The sequence below is a fragment of the Eleutherodactylus coqui genome, chromosome 7, assembly GCF_035609145.1.
Source record: "Eleutherodactylus coqui strain aEleCoq1 chromosome 7, aEleCoq1.hap1, whole genome shotgun sequence".
Taxonomy (NCBI): Eukaryota; Metazoa; Chordata; class Amphibia; order Anura; family Eleutherodactylidae; genus Eleutherodactylus; species Eleutherodactylus coqui.
The window spans coordinates 166,528,841-166,552,916 of record NC_089843.1 but is presented as its reverse complement, the minus strand read 5'-3'; the positions used below and the strand labels follow the sequence as shown (position 1 = coordinate 166,552,916).

The window sequence follows — 24,076 nt, the reverse complement described above, 5'->3', positions numbered from 1 at the left end:
GGCTGACTCGCACTGCGCCGCCCATGTTGGAGTTGGTATTCCACTATAGCTCTACGCTGCTCATAGAGCCTAGCCAACATGTGGAGCGTAGAGTTCCACCGTGTGGGCACGTCGCACAGCAGTCGGTGCACTGGCAGATTAAAGCGATGTTGCAGGGTGCGCAGGGTGGCAGCGTCCGTGTGGGACTTGCGGAAATGTGCGCAGAGCCGGCGCACCTTTATGAGCAGGTCTGACAAGCGTGGGTAGCTTTTCAGAAAGCGCTGAACCACCAAATTAAAGACGTGGGCCAGGCATGGCACGTGCGTGAGGCTGCCAAGCTGCAGAGCCGCCACCAGGTTACGGCCGTTGTCACACACGACCATGCCCGGTTGGAGGCTCAGCGGCGCAAGCCAACGGTCGGTCTGCTCTGTCAGACCCTGCAGCAGTTCGTGGGCCGTGTGCCTCTTCTCTCCTAAGCTGAGTAGTTTCAGCACGGCCTGCTGACGCTTGCCCACCGCTGTGCTGCCACGCCGCGCGACACCGACTGCTGGCGACGTCCTGCTGCTGCTGACACATCTAGATTGCGAGACAGAGGTTGAGGAGGAGGAGGAGGGTGCTTTAGTGGAAGAAGCATACACCGCCGAACATACCACCACCGAGCTGGGGCCCGCAATTCTGGGGGTGGGTAGGACGTGAGCGGTCCCAGGCTCTGACTCTGTCCCAGCCTCCACTAAATTCACCCAATGTGCCGTCAGGGAGATGTAGTGGCCCTGCCCGCCTGTGCTTGTCCACGTGTCCGTAGTTAAGTGGACCTTGCCACTAACCGCATTGGTGAGGGCGCGTACAATGTTGCGGGAGACGTGGTCGTGCAGGGCTGGGACGGCACATCGGGAAAAGTAGTGGCGACTGGGAACTGAGTAGCGCGGGGCCGCCGCCGCCATCATAGCTTTGAAGGACTCCGTTTCCACAACCCTATACGGCAGCATCTCAAGGCTGATAAATTTGGCTATGTGGACGGTTAACGATTGAGCGTGCGGGTGCGTGGCGGCGTACTTGCGCTTGCGCTCCAACAGTTGCGCTAGCGACGGCTGGACGGTGCAGTGCGAGACATTGCTGGATTGGGCCGAGGACAGCGGAGGTGAGGGTGTGGGTGCAGGCCATGAGACGGTCGTGCCTGTGTCCTGAGAGGGGGGTTGTATCTCAGTGGCAGGTTGGGGCACAGGGGGAGAGGCAGCGGTGCAAACCGGAGGCGGTGAACGGCCTTCGTCCCACCTTGTGGGGTGCTTGGCCATCATATGTCTGCGCATGCTGGTGGTGGTGAGGCTGTTGGTGGTGGCTCCCCGGCTGATCTTGGCGCGACAAAGGTTGCACACCACTGTTCGTCGGTCGTCAGGCGTCTCTGTGAAAAACTGCCAGACCTTAGAGCACCTCGGCCTCTGCAGGGTGGCATGGCGCGAGGGGGCGCTTTGGGAAACACTTGGTGGATTATTCGGTCTGGCCCTGCCTCTACCCCTGGCCACCGCACTGCCTCTTGCAACCTGCCCTGCTGCTGCCCGTGCCTCCCCCTCTGAAGACCTGTCCTGTGTAGGCGTTGCACACCAGGTGGGGTCAGTCACCTCATCGTCCTGCTGCTCTTCCTCCGAATCCTCTGTGCGCTGCTCCCTCGGACTTACTGCCCTTACTACTACCTCACTGCAAGACAACTGTGTCTCATCGTCATCGTCCTCCTCACCCACTGAAAGGTCTTGAGACAGTTGCCGGAAGTCCCCAGCCTCATCCCCCGGACCCCGGGAACTTTCCAATGGTTGGGCATCAGTGACGATAAACTCCTCTGGTGGTAGAGGAACCACTGCTGCCCAATCTGAGCAGGGGCCCGAGAAAAGTTCCTGGGAGTGTTCCCGCTCCTGAGCATGTGTCATTGTAGTGGAGTGAGGAGGCTGGGAGGAAGGAGGAGCAGCAGACAGAGGATTCGGATTTGCAGCACTGGACGGCGCAGAACTGTGGGTGGATGATAGCTTGCTCGAAGCACTTTCTGCCATCCAGGACAGGACCTGCTCACACTGCTCATTTTCTAATAAAGGTCTCCCGCGTGGACCCATTAATTGGGCGATGAATGTGGGGACGCCAGAAACGTGCCTCTCTCCTAATCGCGCAGCAGTCGGCTGCGACACACCTGGATCAGGAGCTCGGCCTGTGCCCACACCCTCACTTGGCCCTCCGCGTCCTCGGCCGCGTCCACGTCCTCTAGGCCTACCCCTACCCCTCAGCATGCTGTATTACCAGTGATTTGATTTCCCAAGCAGGAAATAAATTGGCGCAAGCCTGCAGGCCAAATATAATTTTTTCGCTTTTTTGCAAAGGGAGGTCCCTACTGCGTATATTCAATGAACAATAACTTTTATAACTGTGGTGTGGCCCTGAAAAAGTGTCACACAACTTTAGTGTAGCAGAGTTATTAACTCTGGCAGAGCAGGTATTTGCCAGTCAGGAAAGACAATGGCGCAAGCCTGCAGTAAACCGTAGCTGGTTGCGTTTGATTTTTGTACATTCTCCACGCAGCACACACGTACACGGAGACCTTAGGACTGACACAGGCAGGCCAAATATAATTTTTTTGCTTTTTTGCAAAGGGAGGTCCCTACTGCGTATATTCAATGAACAATAACTTTTATAACTGTGGTGTGGCCCTGAAAAAGTGTCACACAACTTTAGTGTAGCAGAGTTATTAACTCTGGCAGAGCAGGTATTTGCCAGTCAGGAAAGACAATGGCGCAAGCCTGCAGTAAACCGTAGCTGGTTGCGTTTGATTTTTGTACGTTCTCCACGCAGCACACACGTACACGGAGACCTTAGGACTGACACAGGCAGGCCAAATATAATTTTTTCGCTTTTTTGCAAAGGGAGGTCCCTACTGCGTATATTCAATGAACAATAACTTTTATAACTGTGGTGTGGCCCTGAAAAAGTGTCACACAACTTTAGTGTAGCAGAGTTATTAACTCTGGCAGAGCAGGTATTTGCCAGTCAGGAAAGACAATGGCGCAAGCCTGCAGTAAACCGTAGCTGGTTGCGTTTGATTTTTGTACATTCTCCACGCAGCACACACGTACACGGAGACCTTAGGACTGACACAGGCAGGCCAAATATAATTTTTTCCCTGCTTTTTTGCAAAGGGAGGGCCCCACTGCGTATATTCAATGAACAATAACTGTGTTGTGGCCCTGCCTACACAATTCTGTCCCTGTAGTATCAATGGAGGGTGCAATGCACTGCACAGACGATTTTTAGAAAAAAAAAAAATGCAACACTGCTAACAGCAGCCAGCACAGTACTGCACACGGTTAAATTTGGCCCTAGAAAGGACCGTTGAGGTTCTTGAAGGCTACACTCACTCCTAACACTCTCCCTGCCTAAGCACCACTTCTGTCCCTAATGCTCTGCACTGCCGATTTTGAGAAAAAAAAACAAAAAACACTGCTAGCAGCAGCCTGCACACAGGTAGATGTGGCCCTAAGAAGGACCTTTGGGGTTCTTGAAGCCTACACTCACTACTAACACTCTCCCTACAGCAGCTCAGGCACCAGCAGCACTGTCCCTCAGCTAACTCACACGGCATGTGTGGCGAGCCGCAGGAGGGGCCGACTTTTACTCAGGTGACATCTGATCGCCCCAGCCACTCACAGCAGGGGGGTGGTATAGGGCTTGAACGTCACAGGGGGAAGTTGTAATGCCTTCCCTGTCTTTCAATTGGCCAGAAAAGCGCGCTAACGTCTCAGAGAGGAAACTGAAAGTAACCAGAACATCGCGTGGTACTCGTTACGAGTAACGAGCATCCCGAACACCCTAATATTCGCACGAATATCAAGCTCGGACGAGTACGTTCGCTCATCTCTAACAGTAACCTAAAAGCTTAAATTTTGCTCTGAACTTCAAGTTGCAAAATACCTCAAGTCATGAAAACATTAAACTTCTTGTATAATTTATTATATGTCCGTGATTACCATAGTGCAGACAGGACTATTTTCAGATCTTGAAGCCAATAAAGATTAAGACTAGTTGACCTCCAGGGTCATCGAGTCCAACAACCCCCTGTTCAGTGCAGGATCACTAAATCATCCCAGACAGATGTCTCTCCAGCCTTTGTTTGAACACTTCCATTGAAGGAGAACTCACCACCTCCCGTGGCAACCTGTTCCACTCATTGATCACCCTCATGTGCAGTCAGTACTCCATTTATTCTCATGGAAATAGCTGAACAGCATCCGTTTGGGTATTTCTGCAGTCTGATTGAAAGTAAATGGAACACTAATGCGCTTGCGTGACCAGCAGTCCATTCAGTCTCCTGCGGGGATTGCAGTAACCCCGTAGTGAGAAGGATGGGTTACACGGGACCCCCTTTCTGGACCTTGGTGTGGGTTTCAGCAGTGAAACCCCCAGCATTCAGCATGTTAGCCTTTAATTATTGGTGTTTAGTTTAGTAATAGAGCTCGATGAAGCTTTAGGATGCAGTATTTATACTTACCCCCACATTAAGCATTTGACTTCTAGTGCTCACTGGAAAACTAAATATAAAATGCTTAATGAATGTTTTTGCTACTGATTATCTGCATGTCTAATTATGTTCTGCTGTCATAACCACATACATACAAATCATTTTTTCAAATATGCATTTTCAACTGAATTTCTGCTTGATTCCTGAGCTTGGTTGCTGCTCCTGTGTATGGTTTTGAATATTTTCCTGGTGTATCTACTTTTGTTTCATTCATTTACTTTTATCTCCATTGATCAGTATTGGTCTTTGCCTTGGCTCAACTGACTTCAGTCAAGTTGTTTCCTGCTCTTGCACTTTGTCACATTTGCTTGACCTTGATATCATGTCTAAATGTACATCTTCTAGTGTTGCTGGCAGCTGTCCTTCTCTTATCAGTCTTGCATCAGATGATTCTAGTGGTGTGAAGCCAGCAGTCATGATCTTTTGAGTGACGCATAGCTAAAACCAGCCAGGAAACACTTGTCACATTTTGTCAATTTTGCTGAAAATAGAGGTTTTACTGCAGCAAGGTGAGGGAGTGCAGGGACCTTCTAGTTGAAGAATTCATTAACAACAAGCATTTCACAGAGCAGAGATCTGCAGAGCTCTTTATGATTTAGTACAGATGGATGTCATGTTAAGTCATATCTGCAGGGATAAAGAGTATTGAGTGTTTGTCGACATGAAGAGTAGATTGGGATATTAATAGGGGAAATCTATTTGAAGAAATGTTTTCTTAATTCAAGTGAACAGAGATGGAAGGGAACGTTTAAAACATACCTGAATTGTCAACAGGTTTTCTAAAATATACCAGGTTCTCCTTACCTGCTTATTTGCTGCTGTTTGCATCCTGTTTCATGTCTGTAAGTTCTGAATTTAGGATGGTCTTCTCCTTTTTTCAGCTGGTCTGCTGTTTGTAATCCACTTTCATTGAGGAGGCATGAAGCAAGCCTAGCATCCTGCCAGTAGTTCCCTGTCCTGACTTCCTTGCCATGACTTCCCATGCTGCATTGCACTATTTTTGGTCCAATCTGAATGCCCACCCTTTTGCTTTCCCAGGACAATCAGGCATTTAGAGACATTCTGTCCAAATGTTTAGTAAACCTACTATAATGTTTGTGTGTAATATGTGCACAGACACACACCCACATGCTGTAACAGCAGGAGAGGAAGATTGTGGAGATCGTTATCACAGTGTCTACAGATCTGTCAACCTGCATCCTCTGTGTCACGGGAGCCACACATCAAGTTAGCCCCTCCCCTGTTGCTATGGAAATGTCCCTGTGTGCTTGTTACTATAGAGTGGATTGCAGAAAAGCTGCTTTACTACTGTGAACGTGATTTACAGTTGTAAAGCAACAACATTTTTAATACAAATGCTGTATATTACAGAAATGATTAGACTAACACAAGATAGTAGAAGAGCATAAGTTGTCTGAAAAGTTAGTGCCCCTTTAAGTAAAAAGTATAATTGAAAAGAGGCCCAGGATGAGGGGTAGGAGACATAGGTGCTTACCTACAGTACCTTGAGAAACATAATGTAATGTGCAATTAAGAACAAGGTCATCATCTGGGGAATTGTCTCGGGCACCAAGAGAACTTGCCCAGTCCCCGCCCAAAGAATACCATTTTAACTTCTCTTTTATACTGACTTAAATATACAGAACACAGTATAGAAATGTAATACTGCTAGCTGCACAGAAGATTGCAGTACTTGGGAATCATTTTCAGAATTGCTGCATCGCCTCCAACCTTCAAAAGCGAAGCCTTTTCTTCAATATTGTCCTTCTAACAATATTATTTGGAAGCTTTGGGGCTTTTGTCTTTGTTATAAATTACACTACAATTGTCATTAATTTCCCTTGAAACAGTTTTTTCAGCTTAATATCACTTGGATAGAAGGGTCAGTTGTATCAAGTTTGAGATGCACATTTTAAGGGAAATGTAATGTTATCGCTGCAAAGATTTGTCCTTTATCACTTTAATCCCTTAGGCCGGGTCCACATGGGGGCTGACTTCCAGTGGAATGTCTGCAGTAGGTATTCTGCTACAGATAATCCGCAGAAAGCCTGCCTCCAAACTTGCACCATTTGGTGCGGCGGGTTTATTGCAAACTCTTGTCCAGAATTAACCCCCTCATTGAAAGGCGGTGAATTTCGCAATAAAATTGACATGCTGTGGAATTGAATTTCTGCACGGGTTTTGTGCGGGTTATTTCCACAGCTTGTGGATGAGATTTTCAAAATCCCGTCTACTTTGCTGCTACTGTAAAATCCGAGGAGTTTCTGTGCGGAGGGTCCGCATGGAAATTCTGCAGCAATTCTGCCCCGTTTGAACCCCACTTTAGGGACATGGTTTATTTTGGCCAGGTAGATGCAAACATTTTTGGGGGATTTTTATCTCCACATTTCAACAGCTATACCTTTTTTATTTTTCTGTCAACACAGTCATATGTGTTTATTGGTACCTTTTTGCGTGCGTATAATGTATTCTAAAACTTTTATTATTTTTCTTTGTAGAGCAGGGAGAAAAAAAACACACCAATTCTGAGGGTGGGTTCACACCAGCGTGTTTTGGTGTGTGCATACGCATGCACAAAAACATGCTTGTATTTACAACAATGCATTCCCTATAGTGTGTGCACATGTCCGTGTTTTACAGGCGTGTGCCTGCAAAGATAGGACATGCGTGCACCATAGGGAATGCACGCATTGTTTTCAATAGAGCCGCGGCTGCTGCCGGCGGCTCCATTGAAAAAAATGGTCTGCCGGCACCCCTGCATTCTTTTTCAGGGAAGGGCTTTACATATAAGCTCTTCCCTGAAAAGGAAAGATTTTAGTGTAAAAAAAAAAAATGCAGGCGTTCTCTTCAATGGAGCCGCTGCTGCTGCCGGCGGCTCCATTGAAGACAATGGTCTGCCGGCACCCCTGCATTCTTTTTCAGGGAAGGACGTTACATATAAGCTCTTCCCTGAAAAGGAAAAATTTTGGTGTAAAAAAAAAAAAATGCAGCCATTCACTTCAATGGAGCCGCTGCTCCATTCAGCCTCAGCAAATTACATTCAGCTCTTTCAGCAGGCGGGGATTTTAAATCCCCAGCTGTTGATAGATCAGCACCACAGTGCAGGGGACAGCAGGAGAAGACGCAGCTGTGCCCCAGCAGCTGAAGGGAGGTGAGTATTTTTTTGTTTTTTTATGAAGCCCTTCCCTGAAAAGCCATAGACGGGATGCTGGCAGCAGGATTCTCTACCGCAGCTGTCATGTGTTACAGCTGCGGTGGAGAATTGAAGAATTCCCTTTGCTGCATCTGCCACAGATGTGGCAGATGTAGCAGCAGGGAATTCTTTTAACTAGCGGGGGTGAAGGAAACATCTGCTGCATGCAGCAGATGTGTTCTTCATGCCGCGGGGGTCACAGCAGTGGCGAAGGGGTAAATTTTTTAAAATTTTTTTCTTTTGCACTAAAATGTTTCTTTTTCAGGGAAGGTCTTATATGTAAGGCCCTTCCCTGAAAAAGAATGCAGGGGTCCGGCAGAGCATTGTTTTCAATGGAGCCGCCGGCAGCAGCCACGGCTCCATTGACAACAAGCACGCAGCTGTGTTCACGCGTGTTTTTGCTCGTACCTAGGTGCGGACGTACGGGCGAGCACCCACTGGCGTTTGCGTTTTCCGCGGGAAAAAAACGCAGCGTTTTCGCCGCGTTCCCCGCGGTTTTTCCGCCCGTTTTCCGCGGCGTTTTTCGCGGCGTTTTCGCGGCGTTTTCGCGGCTTTTCCATTAATTTCCATGGAGAAAAATAAGGACACATATGCAACTGACAGCTCCTATGTTAAAAACGCAAACGCAACGCAAAAAAAACGCCAGTGGACAGGAACACATGTTATCTCTATGCCTGTGCAGGAAAAACGCAAAACGCAGGTAAAAAAACGCCAGTGGGTGCTCGCCCTAACACAGTTTTTTTTACAGTGTTACTCCTGCAGCATAAATGACATGATACATTTTTTCTGCAGGTCGGTAGAATTACAACGATACCAAAAATATTATAATTCTTTTAGGTTTTTCCCCTTTTGCACAATAATTTATAATAATATTTATTTCTTTTTTTTGGAATAATTTTTTTTTACATCGCTGCATAAAAAGTCCCATAACTTTTTTATTTTTCTATGGATGGAGTTCTGTTGAGGCTTTAATTTTGCATAATGACCTGTAGCTTTTTTTTGGTACCATTTTGGGGAACGTACAGTTTTTTTGATCACTTTTATTGCCTTTTTTGGGAGGCAAAACAAACAAAATAAGCATTTGGCCACCGTTTTTTAAGCGTTTTTTAAACGTTTTTGCCATGCAGGATAAATTGTGTATTCAATGTATAGGTCGTTACAGATATGATGACACCAAATATGCAAGTTTTTTTTACATTTTTTATACAAATAGGTGAAATGCACTAAAAAAGTTGTTTTTGTTATTTTTTACATTTATTTTTTTACACTATTTTTATTTATTTTTATATTTTTTATATCCCTATGGGGGACTTGAACCATAACCTCACTTTATGGGTATGTTTTTAAAAATGTCTTTAATTAACAAAGCATTACAGTGTCGGTCCCCTTCACATGAATGAATACATGCGCCTCAGTGCAATCTTTTTGCACACTGAACGATGCTTTTTTGTGTATGCATCAGTGTATTTTACTGTATTTGTTACACCTGCAAGGCATAATCTCCATTAACTTCTACGGGGACCTTGGGTGCACAAATGCACAGAAAAATAGAGCATGCTGCCTTTTCTTTTTTTGTGTGACCGAACTGCGCAAAACAAATACATGCATGTGAACCAACCCACTGAAATCAATGCAATGGGTTCTATTCTCTGCACAAATACACCCGCGGGAAGGCGGCCTAAAACGATGTTGGAACGTGCTTTACTGAGAGGAACTTTGATCTCCCTTGAGGAGACACTACACCGATCAGCACAACCTGCAAATACACGTCCATGTTTGTTGTAGTGCCTGCATCATGATAAGAAGAGAAGAGGATGTTCGAAAAGTAATAGAATTATACCGCCAAACTCTAAGTAAATAGTTATATAGCATTAAAGGGATTTAACAAGTTTTCGTTTTTTTAATTGATGCTCTCCATGCCTGAAAATACTACAATATCCTCTACTCAGCTCTGTCAAGTCCCCACATGTCCAGTCTTCCCTCTGATTTTTGAGAATGCTTGAAATATAAGCCCTGTTCCAAAATTAAGCCCTAGTTACAAGTTATAAAAAAGTCAAATGAAATAGTGTCCAGGCAGATATACATGTAAAAAGTGAAATCTTTGGGAGCAAAAATAAATATAAGACCCGGTCTTACTTTTGGGAAACAGGTAGGTAATATATTCCTTTTTATGTAATGCAGCTAGGGCTTATTTTTGGGGTAGGACTTACTGTATATTTCAAGCCGCCCCGAAAAATTGGGGTATTGTTTATTTTCAGGGTAGGCCATTTCTTTCGGAGAAACGGGGTAGTTATAATGAAGGAGATCACAGTTCATCCTCCATGACTGTGTACTTATAGACTTTAGCTTATTTAGGTAAATGTAGAAGTTAATTATATTTACACTGTCCTCCCAGCAGGCAAGGATGGTACAGTCTGTAGCTACTCATGTAATGCTGTGCTGCAGCATCGTGGAATTGCTAGCACAAAACAGTGAAAGAGAGCAACATCAAGATATTGCCTGTTAAGCATCAGACAAGAGGCTGCACTACATGGCAGCGATTGCAGAGGAGACCTCCAGAGTGTGATAGACAATCAGCTGAGGGGGCAGGGATGAAAAAAATATTTGCACTTAAAAAGTACTTTTTTAAGTGTTGGTTTGTGTCCAAATGAGTCTACAGGCTGGACTGCAATGAAGGCTCTGATGTGAGGGTACATGATTAACCAGTTAACTGCTAAATCCTCCATTATGTCTGTAACATGACAGACAATGATAACATCCTGCAAAAAAGGGGTTGTCCCATCTCAGTGTTTCCTGACCACCTTACACCGTTTCCTTAACTCCCATCGAAGGAAATGAGTGCAGCGCGGTGCGCCACGCCTCTTTCTGAACATGCTGTGCTACATTGTTTCCAGAACTCCTATTCACTGAGGGAGATAAGTACACAGCGAAAGGCGGGGCTCACATGAACGGATCGTATTCCGGAAGACCTGCAAGTGATCACGAAATTGAATTGCGAATGGTCAGGATTAGGGATGAGCGAGCGTACTCGGAAAAGCACTACTCACTCGAGTAATTTGCTTTATCTGAGTATCGCTGTGCTCGTCCCTGAAGATTCGGGTGCCGGCACGGAGCGGGCAGCTGCAGGGGAGAGCGGGGAGGAACGGAGGTAAGATCTTTCTCTCCCTCTCTCCCGCCCGCTCTCCCCTGCTCCCCGCTGTGACTCACCTGTCAGCCGCAGCGGCACCCGAATCTTCAGGGACGAGCACAGCGATACTCGGATAAAGCAAATTACTCGAGCGAGTAGTGCTTTTCCGAGTACGCTCGCTCATCTCTAGTCAGGATGCATGCGATTTTTTTGTGTGGGTGCAGGCGTATGGACAATGTATCATCCACGAGGAAGAAAGCTCGCAAGCAGGGAATGGCATCAGAACATTGCACAGTCAACCACTCGGGTGATAATCTCTCTCTCCCTCCCTTTTCCCAGCCAGAATATAATTTCGGCTTTTCTATCTGGTCTCCTAGCAACTTGCGAGCGCGTCCATACGCAATTGGTCACAATGAATTCATGAATGGGTGAGTGAGAGCTGCCTCTGATTGGTGAGGGCTGTGACCAATCAGAGGCAGCCCATTCAGCAAGCGGAGATTTAAAATCTCCGCCTGCTGAATACTACAGAGAGCAGTTCAGGAGAACTGCCGGCCAGACGCGGCTGAACTCCGGCTGCAGGAAAAAGGTGAGTATCCTTTTTTTTTTTTACACATTTTCAGGATGCTTTTCAGGGAAGGGCTTATATTTTAAGCCCTTTCCCGAAAATTCATACAGCGCTTACCGGCAGCCCATTGCTTTCAATGGACCGGCTGTATTGCCGGCTCCATTGAATTCAATGGGTGAACATCGTTCTTCTCTGCCACAGCTTCAGCAGAGGAGAGCGGGCAGCGATCGTTTGATCGGGCCCTTTTGCTGAAAACGCTGCTAGGTGCAGATTTTTCAGCGAATCGTCGGCCTCGGTCACGCGATTTGTGGATGCGCATCCGTTATGTGATCCGCAAATCGCGCGAAAAAACGCCCGTGTGACTGAGCCCTAAGGGAAAAGTTGCAGCACAAACAGCTGGGATGTGAATGGAAAGTCTTTGTGAAGGTTCCGCATGAGAAGATCTCAGAGGGTTTTGTCATTGCTGGTTTGCTTTAACTATACAGCAGGATATATATTGTCAGTCATGCTATAAGGATAGGAGAGATCTGTCTATTAGAAAACACTAAATATCATTCAGGCTTATAAAGTCCCAGGAGGGAAAGGGTTAAATAAAACTCCGCTGTTGAAATGGGAAAATACTTCTGCTCTAAATTCAATTTCATCTGGACTGCTGTCTGCGTTGTATTGGGAATGTTAAGCGGAATCGTACCTATCAGAAGAGGAATTTGGCTTTCCGCCGGGAACAACATGAAACTATCAGTTTGCCGCTTCTCTCTTATTATCAGCAGCTTATCAGGCAATGAAAATCTGCAGATCTTCTCCGGAGCAGGAAATTGCATCTTCTTGTCATTATACCGCGGCTTCCCTAACCTGAACGGCTCCCAGGAGACATTTGACCTCTTATTAAAGTCGGCTTCACATAGACGGATTGGTATGCGCAAAACTTGCACTCGCAAAACGCAGAGAATAGCCCCCGGTGATGATGATGGGTCGCTCACATTTCTGTACTTTGGTGCACAAATTTCAGTCGTGCAAAAAAAAGATACAACATGTTCTATTTTTCTGTGTATTTGCGCCCCAAAGGTCAATGGGGATGCGCAAATGAAATATTCGAGGAGATGCGTTAAATACTGCAGAATTTGAACACATCTGGAACTCATTAGAAGAATTAGTCATTTCCATCAGTGCGTTTGTATCCCATGCGCAAAAAAAATGCCCTGTGGGCAGAAATGGTACAGTGCAATAGGCTGACATGTGCGCAAAGAAGCCTCGTTCATAGCACAACAAAGTTGCGTGAGAGTGTGCTCAATTTTGTATATGTTTGTGTGAAGCCGGCCTGAGGCTAGTTTTACACCATCAAGCGCCATATTAGGTTGGGAAACCGGCCCAATATTGTAGTCGTGCACGTGCGATGTCCCCGTGGACGTGAGGAGTTCACGTGTCAAAAACGCCTCCCATCATTTCAGTACAATTGCTGAAAGCTGCGCCGGAGGATCTGCAATAATTTTTTCATAGGTTTCAATGGGAAACATCGCATCGCACTCCATGCAACGTGTTTTCCGTCTCTATTGAAAACAGTGGGTGAGGCGTTCCGAGGGAACACCCAAAGATAGGACATGCCGCGACTTTTCCCTGCTCGTGATGCGATGCGGGAAAAATGTTGCTCATGTATATGACTCCTGTCAAAGGAATGGGGTTCATATTCGTGTGAGATTTGTGCGTCTCACATGAATATGAACCAACCATATGAGCCCATATGAAGATCGCACAAATCTTGCATGATTTTCATAGCCGTGTGAAATACTGATCCACAAAGTGACCGAAAGTCGCTAACAACTGCACAGATAATTCGTCATCATTTGCGCGCAATAGACAGTGAATAGAGCCCATTGATTTAAATGGGTTTGTTCATTCTCTTTTTTGCCCAGTCATTTTGCATGCGTGAAAAAAAGGCAGCATGCTCTATATTTGCGCACCAAGGGTCCCTATTAGAGATGAGCGAGCACCAAAATGCTCGGGTGCTCGTTACTCGGGACGAACTTTTCGCGATGCTCGAGGGTTCGTTTCGAGTAACGAACCCCATTGAAGTCAATGGGCGACCCAAGCATTTTTGTATATCGCCGATGCTCGCTAAGGTTTTCATTTGTGAAAATCTGGGCAATTCAAGAAAGTGATGGGAACGACACAGAAACGGATAGGGCAGGCGAGGGGCTACATGTTGGGCTGCATCTCAAGTTCCCAGGTCTCACTATTAAGCCACAATAGCGGCAAGAGTGGCCCCCCCCTCCCAACAACTTTTACTTCTGAAAAGCCCTCATTAGCAATGCATACCTTAGCTAAGCACCACACTACCTCCAACAAAGCACAATCACTGCCTGCATGACACTCCGCTGCCACTTCTCCTGGGTAACATGCTGCCCAACCCCCCCCCCCACCCCCCCGCACGACCCAGTGTCCACAGCGCACACCAAAGTGTCCCTGCGCAGCCTTCAGCTGCACTCATGCCACACCACCCTCATATCTATTTATAAGTGCGTCTGCCAGAGGAAAAGCAGGCACACACTGCAGAGGGTTGGCACGGCTAGGCAGCGACCCTCTTTAAAAGGGGCGGGGTGATAGTCCACAATGCTGTACAGAAGCAATGAGAAATCCAATCCTGTGCCACCTCCATCTGGAGCTGCACACGTGGGCATAGCAATGGGGAACCTATGTGCCACACACTATTCATTCTGTCAAGGTGTCTGCATGCCCCAGTCAGACCGCGGTTTTTTATAAATAGTCACAGGCAGGTACAACTCCGCAATGGGAATTCCGTGTGCACCCACAGCATGGGTGGCTCCCTGGAACCCACTGGCTGTACATAAATGTATCCCATTGCAGTGCCCTGGACAGCAGAGCTAACGTCAGATTAAATGCAGGTGGGCTTCGGCCCACACTGCATGCCCCAACCTGACCGGGGTTTTTAATTCATAGACACAGGCAGGTACAACTCCCTATTGTGAAGTCCCTGTGGACCAACAGCATGGGTGGGTGCCAGGAAGCCACCGGCGGTACATAAATATATCCCATTGCATTGCCCATCACAGCTGAGGTAATGTCATGTTTAATGCAGGTGGGCTTCGGCCCACACTGCATGCCCCAGTCAGACTGGGGTTCTTTAGAAGTGGACACATGCAATTACAACTCCCTGTGGACCCACAGCATAGGTGGGTGCCAGGAAGCCACCGGCGGTACATAAATATATCCCATTGCATTGCCCATCACAGCTGAGGTAATGTCATGTTTAATGCAGGTGGGCTTCGGCCCACACTGCATGCCCCAGTCAGACTGGGGTTCTTTAGAAGTGGACACATGCAGTTACAACTCCCTGTGGACCCACAGCATGGGTGGCTCCCTGGAACCCACCGGCGGTACATAAATATATCCCATTGCAGTGCGCAACACAGCTGATGTAACGTCAGCTGTAATGCAGGTGGGCTAAAAATTAATTTGATTACACTGTAGGCGAGGGCCCCCAAAAATTGGTGTACCAACAGTACTAATGTACCTGAGAAAAATTGCCCATGCCCAACCAAGAGGGCAGGTGAAACCCATTAATCGCTTTGGTTAATGTGGCTTAATTGGTAACTAGGCCTGGAGGCAGCCCAGTTAAAATAAAAATTGGTTGAGGTGAAAGTTTCAACGCTTTAATGAGCATTGAAACGTATAAAAATTGTTTAGAAAAATTATTTGACTGAGCCTTGTGGGCCTAAGAAAAATTGCCCGTTCGGCGTGATTATGTGAGGTTTCAGGAGGAGGAGCAGGAGGAGGAGGAGGAATATTATACACAGATTGATGAAGCAAAAAGGTCCCCGTTTTTGATGGTGATAGAGAACGATGCTTCTATCCGCGGGTACAGCCTACGTATTGCTTAGGTATCGCTGCTGTCCGCTGGTGAAGAAGAGAAGTCTGGGGAAATCCAGGCTTTGTTCATCTTGATGAGTGTAAGCCTGTCGGCACTGTCAGTTGACAGGTGGGTACGCTTATCCGTGATGATTCCCCCAGCCACACTAAACACACTCTCTGACAAGACGCTAGCCGCAGGACAAGCAAGCACCTCCAGGGCATACAGCGCGAGTTCAGGCCACGTGTCCAGCTTCGACACCCAGTAGTTGTAGGGGGCAGAGGCGTCACCGAGGACGGTCGTACGATCGGCTACGTACTCCCTCACCATCCTTTTACAGTGCTCCCGCCAACACAGCCTTGACTGGGGACTGGTGACACAGTCTTGCTGGGGAGCCAGAAAGCTGGCAAAGGCCTTGGAGAATGGTCCCCTGCCTGCGCTGTACATGCTGCCTGATCTCTGCGCCTCCCCTGCTACCTGGCCCTCGGAAATGCGCCTTTGGCCACTAGCGCTGTTGGATGGGAATTTTACCATCAGTTTGTCCACCAGCGCCCTGTGGTATAGCATCATTCTCGAACCCCTTTCCTCTTCGGGAATGAGAGTGGAAAGGTTCTCCTTATACCGTGGGTCGAGCAGTGTGTACACCCAGTAATCCGTAGTGGCCAGAATGCGTGTAACGCGAGGGTCACGAGAAAGGCATCCTAACATGAGGTCAGCCATGTGTGCCAGCGTACCTGTATGCAACACATGGCTGTCCTCACTAGGAAGATCACTTTCAGGATCCTCCTCCTCCTCCTCCTCCTCCTCTGGGCATACACGCTGAAAGGATGACAGGCAAGCAGCATGAGTACCCTCAGCAGTGGGCCAAGCTGTCTCTTCCCCCTCCTCCTCATGCTCCTCCCCCTCCTCCTCCTCCTCTGGCCATACACGCTGAAAGGATGACAGGCAAGCAGCATGTGTACCCTCAGCAGTGGGCCAAGCTGTCTCTTCCCCCTCCTCCTCATGCTCCTCCCCATCCTCCTCCTCCTCAACGCGCTGAGATATAGACATGAGGGTGCTCTGACTATCCAGCGACATACTGTCTTCCCCCGCCTCCGTTTCCGAGTGCAAAGAGTCTGCCTTTATGCTTTACAGGGAACTTCTCAAGAGGCATAGCAGAGGAATGGTGATGCTAATGATTGCAGCATCCCCACTCAGCATCTGGGTAGACTCCTCAAAGTTTCCAAGGACCTGGCAGATGTCTGCCAACCAGGCCCACTCTTCTGTAAATAATTGAGGAGGCTGACTCCCACTACGCCGCCCATGTTGGAGTTGGTATTCCGCAATAGCTCTACGCTGCTCATAGAGCCTGGCCAACATGTGGAGCGTAGATTTCCACTGTGTGGGCACATCGCACAGCAATCGGTGCACTGGCAGATGAAACCGATGTTGCAGGGTCCGCAGGGTGGCAGCGTTCGTCTTGGAGTTGCGGAAATGTGCGCTGACCCGGCGCAACTTTCCGAGCAGGTATGACAAGTGTGGGTAGCTTTTCAGAAAGCGCTGAACCACCAAATTAAAGACATGGGCCAGACATGGCACGTGCGTGAGGCTGCCGAGCTGCAGAGCCGCCACCAGGTTACGGCCGTTGTCACACACGACCATACCCGGTTGGAGGCTCAGCGGCGCAAGCCAGCGGTCGGTCTGCTCTGTCAGACCCTGCAGCAGTTCGTGGGCCATCTGCCTCTTCTCTCCTAAGCTGAGTAGTTTCAGCACGGCCTGCTGATGCTTGCCCACCGCTGTGCTGCCATGCCGCGCGACACCGACTGCTGCCGACGTGCTGCTGCTGACACATCTTGATTGCGAGACAGAGGTTGCGTAGGAGGAGGAGGAGGGTGGTTTAGTGGAGGATGCATACACCACCGCAGATACCACCACCGAGCTGGGGCATGCAATTCTGGGGGTGGGTAGGACGTGAGCGGTCCCAGGCTCTGACTCTGTCCCAGCCTCCACTAAATTCACCCAATGTGCCGTCAGGGAGATATAGTGGCCCTGCCCGCCTGTGTTTGTCCATGTGTCTGTTGTTAAGTGGACCTTGGCAGTAACCGCGTTGGTGAGGGCGTATACAATGTTGCGGGAGACGTGGTCGTGCAGGGCTGGGACGGCACATCGGGAAAAGTAGTGGCGACTGGGAACCGAGTAGCGCGGGGCCGCCGCCACCATCATGCTTTTGAAAGCCTCCGTTTCCACAAGCCTATACGGCAGCATCTCCAGGCTGATCAATTTGGCAATGTGCACGTTTAACGCTTGAGCGTGCGGGTGCGTGGCGGCGTACTTGCGCTCACGCTCAAACAGTGGCGCTAGCGACGTCTGGACACTGCGCTGAGAGACATTGCTGGATGGGGCCGAGGACAGCGGAGGTGAGGGTGTGGGTGCAGGCCAGGAGACGGTAGTGCCTGTGTCCTCAGAGGGGGGTTGGATCTCAGTGGCAGGTTGGGGCACAGGGGGAGAGGCAGTGGTGCAAACCGGAGGCGGTGAACGGCCTTCGTCCCACCTTGTGGGGTGCTTGGCCATCATATGCCTGCGCATGCTGGTGGTGGTGCCTCCCCAGCTGATCTTGGCGCGACAAAGGTTGCACACCACTGTTCGTCGGTCATCAGGCGTCTCTGTGAAAAACTGCCACACCGTAGAGCACCTTGACCTCTGCAGGGTGGCATGGCGCGAGGGGGCGCTTTGCGAAACAGTTGGTGGATTATTCGGTCTGGCCCTGCCTCTACCCCTGGCCACCGCACTGGCTCGGCCTGTGCCCACACCCTGACTTGGGCCTCCGCGTCCTCGCCTGCGTCCACGTCCTCTAGGCCTACCCCTACCCCTCAGCATGGTGTATTACCAGTAGTGCAGAAGGCCCTGGAGTATGTCAAAGAACTGCAGAGTGTTGCACTGTGAACTGCAATACAGCGGTGATTTTACAGCCCAGACAGAGCCAGGAAATAATTTTGCGCAAGCCTGCTGTAACACTCAGCTGGCTGCGTATGAATTTGGAGAACTACTACACCCAGCAGAGACCCAGAACACTGAGGACAGTGACAGGCAGCCCAAATAGATTTTTTTCCCCAAATTTTTTTTGCAAAGGCCCACTGCCTATATTCAATCAATATGTCTTCTGTCCCTGCCTAAGCGCTTCTGGCCCTGGAGTATGTCAAAGAACTGCAGAGTGTTGCACTGTGAACTGCAATACAGCGGTGATTTCAGAGCCCAGACAGAGACAGGAAATAATTTTGCGCAAGCCTGCTGTAACACTTAGCTGGCTGCGTATGAATTTGGAGAACTACTACACCCAGCAGAGACCCAGAACACTGAGGACAGTGACAGGCAGCCCAAATAGATTTTTTTCCCCAAATATTTTTGCAAAGGCCCACTGCCTATATTCAATCAATATGTCTTCTGTCCCTGCCTAAGCGCTTCTGGCCCTGGAGTATGTCAAAGAACTGCAGAGTGTTGCACTGGGAACTGCAATACAGCGGTGATTTCACAGCCCAGACAGAGCCAGGAAATAATTTTGCGCAAGCCTGCTGTAACACTTAGCTGGCTGCGTATGAATTTGGAGAACTACTACACCCAGCAGAGACGCAGAACACTGAGGACAGTGACAGGCAGCCCAAATAGATTTTTTTCCCCTAATTTTTTTTGCAAAGGCCCACTGCCTATATTCAATCAATATGTCTTCTGTCCCTGCCTAAGCGCTTCTGGCCCTGGAGTATTACTGCAGGGCGCAATGCTCTGCACGGCCGATATACCAAAAAAAAAAAAAGTGTAACACTGCAAAAAGCAGCCTCCACAGTACTGCACACGGTTAGATGTGGCCCTAAGAAGGACCGTTGGGGTTCTTGAAGCCTAAAATACTCCTAACACTCTCCCTATAGCAGCTCCACCAAGATAGCACTTTCCCTCCTCTATGTCAGAATGCATCTGTGGAGAGCCGCGGGAGGGGCCGATTTTTATACTCGGGTGACACCTGATCTCGCCAGCCACTCACTGCAGGGGGGTGGTATAGGGCTTGAACGTCGCAGGGGGAAGTTGTAATGCCTTCCCTGTCTTTCTATTGGCCAGAAAAGCGCGCTAACGTCTCAGAGATGAAAGTGAAAGTAACCCGAACATCGCGTGGTACTCGTTACGAGTAACGAGCATCTCGAACACGCTAATACTCGAACGAGTATCAAGCTCGGACGAGTACGTTCGCTCATCTCTAGTCCCTATATAAGTCTATGGGGGTGTACAAATGTGCGAGCAGTATTCACGGAGATGGGTAATTCACTGAGCGATTCCACAGGAAAATGAACACATCTTGAAATCATTAAACTAAATAGTCATTTCATTTGGGGTGTGGTTGTGTCCAGCGTGCAAGAAGCCATGCCATGCAGATGTAAAAAGTACAGTGAAACACGCACTTATACGTGCAAATATACAACACTCAGTGCATAAAATGTGATTGTTCTCAGCAAGAGAAACGAAGTAATCCTGTAGATATGATACCTTTTAATGGCTAACAAAAATACATGATGTAATAATAGCGAGCTTTCGTACCAACGCAGGGTACTTCTTCCGGCTTAAATGGATTGGATCTGAAGAGGCATGCATATTTATACACACTTATAACATACATACTTATGACAAGGCACAGATATGGATGTGATTGGTTCGCACTTAAAAGGAATTCTGCAAACCAGAAAACAAACTTTTTTTGTCTAGGCACTGATAGCGGAGTGAAAGTTTTATGGTCTCTAAATTACTGTTGGAGGGGGGGGGGGAAGGTCAACAGGCTTAAATTGTTATAAGAGATACACAAACATTTTTAGCTAAATACTGATAAGGGAGTGAAAGTTTATGGTCCCTGAATTACTGTTGATGGGGGTCTTATCTGTGCAATCAAGTCTCACACTTCCCATTCACGCATAAATCCTGGGGAGTAATTTAACCCCGTATTCAGCGTGTCAAAGGTTGTTATCAATTTATACTCCCAAATTCTTCTGTGGTTTTGTGACTTGAAACCACCCTTCAATATCAAAACTCTCATATCTCCTATGTCATGTCCATGGCTAGAGAAGTGTTCGGCCACAGGTAATTCTCTTCTTCTGTGTTCAATCGTGTGGCGATGAGATCTCATCCTGGCTTTCAGTTTCTGTCCTGTTTCTCCAACATAAAGACCCCCAACAGGACATTTACTGCACATGATCAGGTACACAACATTGGACGAGGAACATGTGAATGTCCTCTGGATCTTATAGTCCTGCTGTGTGTTGGGGATCCGTATCCTGTCCGCAGTCAGTACATGTGAGCAGGTCTTACAGCTCCTTACATTACAGGGATAAGTTCCTTTTTGTGTGTCAGAGGGTAATGCACTCCTGATTATAAAGTTCCTCAAGTTAGGAGGTTGCCTGTAACACAGAAGCGGAGGGTCCCTCAGTAATTCAGGGACCATATTCCCGGACCCTCCGCTTCTGTGTTACAGGCAACCTCCTAACTTGAGGAACTTTATAATCAGGAGTGCATTACCCTCTGACACACAAAAAGGAACTTATCCCTGTAATGTAAGGAGCTGTAAGACCTGCTCACATGTACTGACTGCGGACAGGATACGGATCCCCAACACACAGCAGGACTATAAGATCCAGAGGACATTCACATGTTCCTCGTCCAATGTTGTGTACCTGATCATGTGCAGTAAATGTCCTGTTGGGGGTCTTTATGTTGGAGAAACAGGACAGAAACTGAAAGCCAGGATGAGATCTCATCGCCACACGATTGAACACAGAAGAAGAGAATTACCTGTGGCCGAACACTTCTCTAGCCATGGACATGACATAGGAGATATGAGAGTTTTGATATTGAAGGGTGGTTTCAAGTCACAAAACCACAGAAGAATTTGGGAGTATAAATTGATAACAACCTTTGACACGCTGAATACGGGGTTAAATTACTCCCCAGGATTTATGCGTGAATGGGAAGTGTGAGACTTGATTGCACAGATAAGACCCCCATCAACAGTAATTCAGGGACCATAAACTTTCACTCCCTTATCAGTATTTAGCTAAAAATGTTTGTGTATCTCTTATAACAATTCAAGCCTGTTGACCTTCCCCCCCCCCCCCTCCAACAGTAATTTAGAGACCATAAAACTTTCACTCCGCTATCAGTGCCTAGACAAAAAAAGTTTGTTTTCTGGTTTGCAGAATTCCTTTTAAGTGCGAACCAATCACATCCATATCTGTGCCTTGTCATAAGTATGTATGTTATAAGTGTGTATAAATATGCATGCCTCTTCAGATCCAATCCATTTAAGCCGGAAGAAGTACCCTGCGTTGGTACGAAAGCTCGCTATTATTACATCATGTATTTTTGTTAGCCATTAAAAGGTATCATATCTACAGGATTACGTTGTTTCTCTTGCTGAGAACAATCACATTTTGCTCTACTGGCTAACACGGTACCAGATCTTTGTTTTCAGTGCATAAATGCGCACGTGAATGCGCTCACGCCTGTGTCACGCTGGCGTATTTTCCTGCGCATTCTGGTTGAGCAAAAAAACTGCAGCATGCTTTTTTGCACACTAATGGTCCCCATAGAAGTCAATGGGGAGTGGGCAAATGCACGTGCAATACGCTCGGAGATGCGTGACTGAGCAGGAAAAGGAAAATACATGTTGAGAATAATCGGCCATTTCAATGGTTGGCAGCCTTGGTGCAAATATTGTTGCACTCACCAAAAGTACAATAACATGCGGCGAAGCGCGCACAAAAATAGCAATTTTTGCATAATGCATCTCATGTTTGCGCAAATGCACATATGCTCGTGTAAAGCCAGCCCATGCTGACGCAGGCGGTGCCAGTCATTAGCAGCAGATTGTGATCACCTGTTGAGCACAACGTGTGCAGCATACAGGCTGCTACAAACAGCACAGCCTGCCTGGAGGTAGCAAAGCTTCTTCCCTGAATTGATAGGAGACATTTTTGATGCCTGACATCTGCAGGACATTGTATGAGCTTATATCAGCCGGCTGTGAAAACAGATGGCCGATATATGCTACTGTGTGATGTACGGGGCGGCTTATATACTGTCGGGCGTGGGTAGACGGCCCTTCCCTCCTGCTCGCCAGCTCTCTGCAAGGGGAGGATGTGGGACGGTGCGGGAGCTAGTGTGCTGAGCTCCCTCCCCTCTCTTCCCCTTGCTGTTGTTTTCAATAGGAGAGGGGAGGGGCTTAGCCCCATCCACATCGCCCCTCCCATTGCAAACAGCAGCAAGGGGCAGAGAGGAGAAGAGAAGGAGGGCAGAGTTTAGCAGTCACGCTGCTAAACTCCCTCCCACCAGCCTTCTCCTGCAGCTGTCATTGGCTCCCATAGGAATCAATACAGTTGCCGATGCTGCTTTTACGCTGTGGAGATACGCCCCTGTGCACTGATGCATTGTAAACCAATGCATCAGAGGGGCAACGTATATTGGCCGGGGCTGCTGAACTCTGCCCTCCTTCTCCTCTCCACCCCTTGCTGCTGTTTACAATGGGAGGGGCTCAGCACACAAGCTCCCACCCCGTCCCGCCTCCTCCTCTTGCAGAGAGACGGCGAGGGGGAGGAAAGGGGAAGACAGTTTACTTCTGCTAAGCTGTCTACCCCCGCCCGAGGGCATATATGCCTCCCCGTGCATCACACAGTAGCGTATATCAGCCGTCTGTTTTCATTGCCGGCTGATATACGCTTGTGTGAAAAAGCCCTAAGGGAGGTTCATAAATATGCACGGTGACATCAATGGGTTTGATTCGCTGCGCGTTGCATGTGTGTATTTTATGCATGCAAATACTGTCATCTGAAGAAGCCCCCATTCACAGTGGAATAAATCTGCAGCGGAAAATAGACTTGATACAGATTTACAAATCTGCAGAACATTTGATCTGTCACAGAAAAGTAATGGATTTTCACCATGAATTTCATTCATTGCAATGCACCAAAATCCACAACTAAGTCCCGTACGGATGTTGGTGCGTATTGACTCTGCGATGTGTGATCGTACCCTTATTAGACGGCGTTTCAGTGGTGAACTCATGCTTACTATGTAGGGTAAGCTTTCATCGGGCGGTCATGCAGGGTTAGAGTTGCGTTAGTATTTTTAGTCCGTCACTGCTCAGAAGCACTTCTCCTTTGGTTTGGTAAATGAGTTCAGGAAGTGCTAAAAACACCGTGGTGATAAGAACACTATTAAAGGCAACTATACATTTCCTGTAAGACACAACCAGTAAACTCTGAGCACAGTCCCTCTTCTCCTATGTACTGTCTCAGGATCAGGTACCCGGTACTGCTGAGAGCCAGATAGCAGGTAAGTAGCCTATCACTGCTTGTATTTAAGGTATATAGTAGTCTTTATATGGACAGTAAGGCTGGGGTCACACAGGGCGGATTTGCCGCGGTTTTGCCGCGGATTGCCATTGCATATCCGCACTGCGGCAAAACCGCTGCGTTTGCAGTGCAATGCAGCACAAATGAGATTTGCCAAAAAGCTGTTCTCACAGGACGTATTTTTTCCGCACAGCCGCAGTGCGGAAATGCAACTGCGTTGCGGTTTTAAAAGATGCAGCATGTTCATTCTTTGGTCGTTTCCGCAGCGCTTTTTTGTCCATAGACCTCTATGGACGCAGCCAAAACCGCACCAAATACGCGACAAATACGCGACAAAAGTAAAAAAAAGCGCTGCAGAAAAAAACGCTTGCGGATTTTTCCGCACGAAAATCCGCAAGCCCAAATTAACCTTAGAAGCGGTTTTGCCGCAGAAGC

The 24,076-nt window shown here is 47.9% G+C and overlaps 1 protein-coding gene across 2 annotated transcripts in view; it reads left to right on the top strand.

Moving 5' to 3' along the window:
* The first annotated feature begins 23,537 nt into the window (after positions 1-23,537).
* The window catches only part of BANK1 (B cell scaffold protein with ankyrin repeats 1), a 308,283-nt gene continuing 307,744 nt past the window's right edge, over positions 23,538-24,076 (top strand). For both annotated transcript variants that reach the window (XM_066573970.1, XM_066573969.1), the window contains exon 1: positions 23,538-23,621. The gene's annotated coding sequence lies outside the window, so the exon portion shown is untranslated. The remainder of the gene's footprint in view (positions 23,622-24,076) is intronic.